Genomic DNA, 8,375 nt, shown 5'->3' on the forward strand with positions numbered 1-8,375 from the left:
GGTGTACGTCCTTCCGCAGCCAAGGATCGTAGGGCATCATTCTTTGCCTCCTGTTGCCTCCTCTTCCTACTCGGCTTCCTCCTCCTCTTCTACCACCTCCTCATCCGGTCAGCGACAGACGTTCACCACCAACTTCAGCACAGCCAGGGGTAAACGTCAGCAGGCCGTTCTGAAACTGATGTGTTTGGGGGACAGGCCGACGAGTGGTTGAACAACAGACCGACGAGTGGTTGCTGCCAGTGAGCCTCAAGCCCGGCCTGGTGGTGTGCGATAATGGGCAAAATCTCGTTGCAGCTCTGGGACTAGCCGGTTTGACGCACATCCCTTGCCTGGCGCATGTGCTGAATTTGGTGGTGCAGAAATTCATTCACAACTACTCCGACATGTCAGAGCTGCTGCGTAAAGTGCGCGCTTCCGGCGTTCTCATTCTGCCGCCGCTCGGCTGTCTGCTCTACAGCGTAACTTCGGCCTTCCCGCTTACCGTCTCATATGCGACGTGCCCACCAGGTGGAACTCCACCTTGCACATGCTGGAGAGACTGTGCGAGCAGCAGCAGGCCATAGTGGAGTTTCAGCTGCAGCACGCACAAGTGAGTCGCACTGCAGAACAGCACCACTTCACCACCAATGACTGGGCATCCATGCGAGACCTGTGTGCCCTGTTGCGCTGTTTCGAGTACTCCACCAACATGGCCAGTTAGCGATGATGCGGTTATCAGCGTTACAATACCACTTCTATGTCTCCTTGAGAAAACACTTAGGGCGATGATGGAAGAGGATGTGGACCAGGACGAGGAGGAGGAAGAGGGGTCATCTCTAACACTTTCAGGCCAGTCTTTTAGAAGTGGCTCAGAAAGAGGATTTTTGCAACAGCAGAGGCCAGGTACAAATTTGGCCAGCCAGGGCCCACTACTGGAGGACAAGGAGGACGATTATGAAGAGCAAGATGGGGATGAAGCATGTTCACAGCGGGGTGGCATCCAACGCAGCTCGGGCCCATCACTGGTGCGTGGCTGGGGGGATACGGAGGACGCAGACGATACGCCTCCCACAGAGGACAGCTTGTCCTTACCTCTGGGCAGCCTGGCACACATGAGCGACTACATGCTGCAGTGCCTGCGTAATGACAGCAGAGTTGCCCACATTTTAACGTGTGCTGACTACTGGGTGGCCAACCTGCTGGATCCCCATTACAAAGACAATGTGCCGTCCTGGAGCGTGATCGGAAGATGTGCGACTACAGGCGCACGCTGGTAGACGCGCTCCTGAGAGAATTCCCGACTGACGCCGGGGGACAAGTGGAAGCACAAGGCGAAGGCGGGGGGGGGGGGGGGGGGGAGATCTGCTTTGCCTGGGTGACAGGGGCCTAAATCTCTCAAAATCCTCTGTTCTATTGCTGGGTGACATGAACCCCCTTTTGCCGTGAATGAACCCCTGCTGTGCCTGGGTGACAGGGGCCTCGTTCTTTCAAAATCCTCTGTTCTGTTGCTGAGTGACATGAACCCCCTTTTGCCGTGAATGAACCTCTGCTCTGCATTGCTGACAGGGAACTAAATTTAATGAAAACATCTGTTACTGATCGGAAGATGCGCGACTACAAGCGCACGCTGCTGATGGTATTCCCACCTGACAGCGGGGGCACAGTGGAAGCACAAGGCGAAGGCAGAGGAGGAGGAAGAGGTCGCCAACGCAGCTGGGGCACCGCCAGCACCTGAGAAGGCAGGGTTAGCGTGGCCCAAATGTGGAAAAGCTTTGTCAGCCTTAGAGGTGCTGACCTGCCCTGCAGCCAGTGTATAGTGTGAACGTGTGTTTAGTACGGCAGAGAGCATTATCACAGGCCGCAGCCAATGTGGACAAGCTTACGTTTATTAAAATGAACCAGGCATAGATCCCACAGGACTTGTCAGTACCTTGTGCAGAATAGACATTTATACCAGCCTCAACTATTTATTCTTGTACTCAAGTGCACTTATTCTTTGTTTTATTTTGTTATATGTCCCAATATTTTGGGGGATACCCCAATTTAAAAATAAAAAACAACACAAATCAGTGTTGGCTACCTATTCCTCCTTCACCGCCGCTTCCACCTACACCGCCACGTAAACCTACACCGCCACATCCACCCATCCACCGCCTCCTCAACCTCCTACTCATAGATCCAGATTTCTATTTTACATTTTTCTGTATTTTATGTTATTTTAAGTCATTTCCCTATCCACATTTGTTTGCAGAACAATTGCCATGCTCTTAAGCACATTTTGATGCCTTTTGCAGCCCTCTAGCCCTTTCCAGGACTATTTTAGAGCCATTTTAGTGGCCAAAAGTTCGGGTCCCCATTGACTTCGGGGTAAGGTTCGGGTCAAGTTCGGGTCCCGAACCGGAACTTTTTTTTCAAGTTCAGCTGAACCTGCCGAACCCAAACATCCAGGTGTCCGCTCAACTCTAACTGTAAACAAAGATCTTGACAGACAAATGTATCAAACTCTGCAGCCATCTTTCTAGGCGCCACGTCTCTAGTCCCCTGACCAGCCACATTTACCAGCATCTGTTCCAGGACATGAAGCAGTGAAATGACATTGTTCATCCCATAGTCTTGGCAACTGACAAATAACGTTGCCTCCTCAAAGGGCCTGAGCAAATGGCAGATGTCACGCATGAGCTGCCACTGGCTGACATTGAAGTTACACAGGGGACTACCACTGTCTGCTTGGATCATCAGGAACTCGTTGTTAGCCTTTCTCTGTTCGTACAGTCGATCCAACATATGGAGGGTGGAATTCCAACGGGTGGAAAAATCGCATATCAGCCAATGTTGGGTGATGCCATTTCTGCCGCTGCAGCTCAAGGAGGGTGTGCTTTGCGGTGTACAAGTGTCTGAAGTGCATGCAAAGTTTCCTGGGCATTTTTAGGATGTCTTGCAGATGGGTATAAGACTTCACTAACCGCTTGACAACCAGATTGAACACTTGTGCCATGCAGAGCGCATGGCTCAGCAATCCTTGACGCAGCGCCGACACCATGTTCTTGCCGTTGTCGGTCACTATGGTTCCAATTTTCAGTTTTCGCAGAGAAAGCCAGGATTCGATTTCTTGATGAAGGACACGGAGCAGTTCCTCCCCTGTGTGACTCCGTTCACCCAGGCAAACCAGGTGCAGAATAGTGTGAAAGTGATGAGAGGGGTCGCACATGGCTTGCATACACTACATGCCTCCAACATAATTCTTGGATCTCTACATGAAAATAATGTATTTGGTGTAAATCGCATGAGGGACATAGTTGGAGACATTGACTTCACAAGAGATACAGAGCAGCAGAGTTTGCTTTGAATTTAAAATTTGCATCACTGCGTAATTCGGCCCATACAGCAAAAGGGGGTGTACAATCACCAATCAATTTTCCCGAAATAAACAAGTTTGAAATAAAAAATTTCACCACTACATAATTCGGCCCATGCAGCAAAAGGTGTACAATCACCCATAAATTTTCCTGAAAAAAACATGTTTGAAATTAAACATTTCACCCCTATGCAATTCGGTCCCATATAGCAAAAGGAGGTGCACAATCACCCATCAATTTTCCCAAAAACAGTTAGTTTCACATAAAAAATGTCACCACTATGTAAATCGCACCATACAGCAAAAGGTGTACAATCACCCATAAATTTTCCTGAATAAAACATGTTTCACATAACAAATTTCACCACTGCGTAATTCTGTATGTACCGCAAAAAGGGCTTTACCACATATGACTGCACCGCTGAACGGCAAATAGGCCCTTTTGTTTGCCACTTTTACACTACACAAGACTTTTCAACATATCAGTGTAACACAGAACAGCAAATAGATTTTTCTTTTGCCTACGGAGTCCTTTTATTATGGCTTTGCACAGGGAGCAAGAATGTTACTGACAATTCTGTTGGAACTCCTGATCTTAAGAAACTGGACTTGGACTCCAAAGCAGAGGCTCCCCTGTCATGTATTGTGTGCTGTGGAGATCGAATGCAGACGGAGAAGGTAAAAAAAACATGAATATTTTCAACTTACTGAAGCTGCTTGATTTAATGGTCAATAGATTTTAAAGGCAAAGTCTGCTGGTGTATTGTCATCAGCGTCTTTATTATGTTTACTGCAGGACCTACGATGACGTAATTCGGTCCATACAGCAAAAGGAGCTCTACAATCACCTATCAATGTTCCAGAAAAAAGCCTGTTTCACAATAAAAAATGTCACCACTACGTAATTTGGTTCATACCGCAAAAAGGGCTTTACCACATATAACTACACCGCTGAACAGCAAATAGGCCCTTATTTTTTGCCACTTTTACACTACACAAGACTTATCAACATATAAGTGCATTACAGAACGGCGAATATATTTTTCTTTTGCCACTATTACAGGTCAAAAAGGGCTTTAGAATACATAACTGCACCGCTGAATGGCAATTAGGCCCTAATACACTACACAAGGCTTTACAACATATAAGTGAAACTCTGAACGGCGAATATATTTTTATTTCGCCACCAATACACAGCAAACAGGGCTTTAGAGTATATCACTGCACTGATGAACAGCAATTAAGCCCTATTTTTTTTCTACTTTTACACAACACAAAAGGCTTTTCAACAGATGAGTGCAACCCAGAACGGCGAGTATATTTTTATTTCGCCACTAATACACGGCAAACAGGGTTTTAAAATATATAATTGCACAGATGAACGGCAATCAGGCCCTAATATTTTTCTACTTTTACACAACATAAAAGGCTTTTCAACAGATAACTGCAATGCAGAACGGTGAATATATTTTTATTTTGCCACTAATACATGGCAAACAGGGCTTTAGAATATATCACTGCACCACACAAGGGCAAATATATTTTTCTTTTGCCACTAATACACGGCAAAAAGGGCTTCACAACATGTAACTGCACCGAACAAGGGCAAAGAGGACATACTCTAGAAATATTTCCTTGTAACAAACCCTGTTAATGGCTGTAGACGTCTCTCCCTGCACTAAGTATGCTGGGAAATGGCAGAATCTTAGACCGCTGCCGCTATTTATAGGGCTGTAACATCACAGAGCTGGCTGGCTGCTGATTGGCTGCATGCATGGCATTATAGGTGATCCCGCCTTCCCAGAGTTCCTTTCTCCATGTCCTCACACATGCAGCAGCCATTTTATGAAAAAATATCATTCGTTACCACAAATCGCTCGCAGAGACCGTTTGTCTGTGGGTGATACGGACTGGCTACCAGGTGTATTTTCTTACAGAGGCTCTACATAAGGTTGGACATAAACTGGGTCCCCTGATCCGTGAGCATCTCTCTGGGGAATCCTACACGGGAAAAGATGGTGAGAAGGGCATCTGCCACCTTGTCAGCCCTGACGGACGATAATGTGACGGCCTCTGGGTAACGTGTGGCATAATCCACGACGGTCAAGATGAAGTGTTTTCCCGAGCTGCTGGGTACGGCCGAGGGCCCCACAATATCCATAGCAATCCTCTGGAAAGGCTCCTCAATGATGGGCAAAGGATGAGGGGGGCACGATGCACAGGTCCTGCCTTCCCCATCCTTTGGCACACAATACAGGAACAGCAGTAATCTGCCACATCATTCTCCAAACCAGGCCAGTAAAAGTTATGTTTTAAAAAGCTTTTCGTTTTACTTATCCCTAGGTGACCAGCTAGTGGTATCTCGTGGGCAATCCGTATCTTTAAAGATTTTCTGCTGTAGGCCAGTGGGAATACTTTGCCTATGCAGCCTCCCTTGGTCCCAGGTTTTGATTTCTTTGTCTTCCCCCTCAGGGGTCCGACCAGCCATCTCCCGCAGCTTCTGCAGACTGTCATCCGTGTGTAGGGCAGTCTGAAACAAGCGACGGTCTGCGTCTGTGCTGGTGGATAACAGCTCGCTCTGTTTCTTCTATAGCCCAGACAGTAGGGGCCCAGAACCCAGACCTGAGTTGGCCTCCTGGTCACTCTGACTGCGGGTTACGGAAGAAATGGACACATCCTCCTCCCCCTCTCTGTGCAGGAGGGTGGATGTGGATGTGACAGGAACTTCATGCATCTTTATGACATTTCCTGCCACTAAACTGCTACACAAGCCATTATCTTTTGATGAATACATATCACCTTCTACATTATTGTTAGTTATGCAAACTTCACCTAATGCATTGGTTACTATGTTCAGGTTATCACTAGGCACAGTATCATTATGCAATTCTAACACATTGGTAAACACAGAGTCATCACAGTTCATAGTAGGCACAGTCTCAATATCACCATATGCGACTGGTGCCAACGCACATGGGGCTGCACGCTCGCCGGAGTCCTCCTCAATGTCTGAGGGAATATACCTGGAGACTAAACGTCCCAGATCAGTTCCTAGTAACACATTAGTTGGAATCTTATCTGTCACTCCCACTTCCATCATTCCTCTTCCCGCCCCCTAATCCAGGTAAACTCAGGCCATGGGTAAAGCAGGGGTTAGACCTCCAACTCCAGCAACAGTTAGAGTTCTTCCGGGGATGAGGTCCTCAGAGTTGACAAGCTCTGGGTGCACGAGGGTCATCTCGGCACCAGTGTCCCTCAGTCTCATGGTGACTGTGTTGCCCACAGTGACCGCTTGTAAATTGTCACAAGATGCCCTCTTTTCTCACCCACAAACAAAACTTCTGGGGAAGAAATAGATGGTTTGGGCAAAGGGGTGGTTTTACTCTTTTCTGTGCAAGCAGTGCTTATATGCCCGACTTGGTTGCACACATAACACCTGCAGTTATTCACAGCAGGTCTTGGGACTCGGGCAGGGGTAACTACTGGAAATCTGCGAGTAGGAGTAAAGGTGTTAACAGGGGGTTTTACCCCCTTCCAACCTGGCACAGCAGGCTTCCATGCTTCTGGCACTCGACTGGCAGCATATACATCTGCAAACTGGGCAGCTTTATCCAGGGTCCTGGGCTCCCGTTCCAGAATAAACTGTCTCACTTCTATAGAACAGGTGTGGAGGAACTGCTCCAGAAGCATCAGATCCTCCAGGTCTTCCAAAGTGGTAAAACCCCATCCCTGGGTCCACTGCCTGAAATGGTTCCTTAGTCCAACAGCCAGGTCTGAGTAGCTGTCAGTACCTGTGCGATGCAAAGTCCTAAACTGTTTTCGGTATACCTCTGGGGTGAGGTTAAACCATTGGATTAAGGCCTTTTTAATAGCCGCATAATCTTGATCCATAGTCGTGGGCAATGCTGCAAACACCACTAGTGCTTTGCCTCTTAGTCCTGGAGTCAAATACTTAGCCCATTCGGCAGGGGGTAGCTGGAATTGCCTGCAGACCTTTTCAAAACTTTTGAGGAAAACATCCAGATCACTGTCTTTCTTCATGACAGGGAAGCGATCTAAACAAGGTTTAAGGGATACAGTGTCCGTGGACTCACCCTGGGGTGACGATGAAGCACTTTGTAGCCGCATTTTGGTCAACCCTAGCTGGTACTCCCGCTCTGCCTGGCGTTCTTCACACTCTGCTTGGGGTTCTGCAGCTTCTCACTCTGCTTGGCGCTCTTGCATCCATAGCTGCACCCTCAGATTAGGATCACAGGCACCAATCTGCTGGAGAATTAGAGGAAGAGAAGATTCCATACCGCTTTGAGTACTGGTTCTGTCCTGCCCAGCCAGTTCCTGAATAGGATCTTCTGTCTGTTCCTCAGAGGCTGAAGGTCCCTGCTCTGGTTCCACAGAACAATGGGACTGTGTTTCAAACGCCATCAATGCTTGTATCAGCTCTGCTTTGGTCTGGTTTGTTGTGTCCAGCCGTCTCGCCGCACAGAGGACCAGCACTTCAGCTTTGGTCCTGTTCCTATACACATCTGCCATCCTAGCAGCGGTTTTCTCAAATAAAAGACAGGAAAGAAAACAAGAGAAGGGGGGGGGGGGGGTCTGTTCTGCACGTATATATGTTAACTGACAATTAGTATGCACTGAGTCCTTCTTTGTGAACTGTCGTATCCTTCCCAAGGATACTCCAGCCCTTAAGTGTAAGGGTAAATTTATTAAACCAAACACTTAATGTCTTTAACAGTGTAAAAACAAGAACACTATCCTACCGCTTGCCACCAATCTTTGACAATCCCCACTCAATAGGTCACGTCACTGGGGTGAATTATACTAGTGAGCTCATCAAGTTACCACATAAATTCCCACCCACCTTTTCTAGATGACGGAATTATGCTAACTTACTCCCCTAGATTCTAACATCCCAATATTTTCTATCAAAATAGCTGCCACTACCTATACTATAAGGCAATAGGGGCCTATACTCAGATATTCTCTCAACCCAAATTTAACACAGGTTATCTATATGGGACCTAAAATCCTCTGAAACACT

At 47.4% G+C, this 8,375-nt stretch overlaps 1 pseudogene; it reads right to left on the reverse strand.

The window, feature by feature from the left end:
- Positions 1–5,921: 5,921 nt before the first annotated feature.
- LOC120993754 lies at positions 5,922–7,600 on the reverse strand (annotated as a pseudogene).
- Between the last annotated feature and the right edge of the window lie 775 nt (positions 7,601–8,375).

The sequence above is a fragment of the Bufo bufo genome, chromosome 3, assembly GCF_905171765.1.
Source record: "Bufo bufo chromosome 3, aBufBuf1.1, whole genome shotgun sequence".
Lineage (NCBI taxonomy): Eukaryota > Metazoa > Chordata > Amphibia > Anura > Bufonidae > Bufo > Bufo bufo.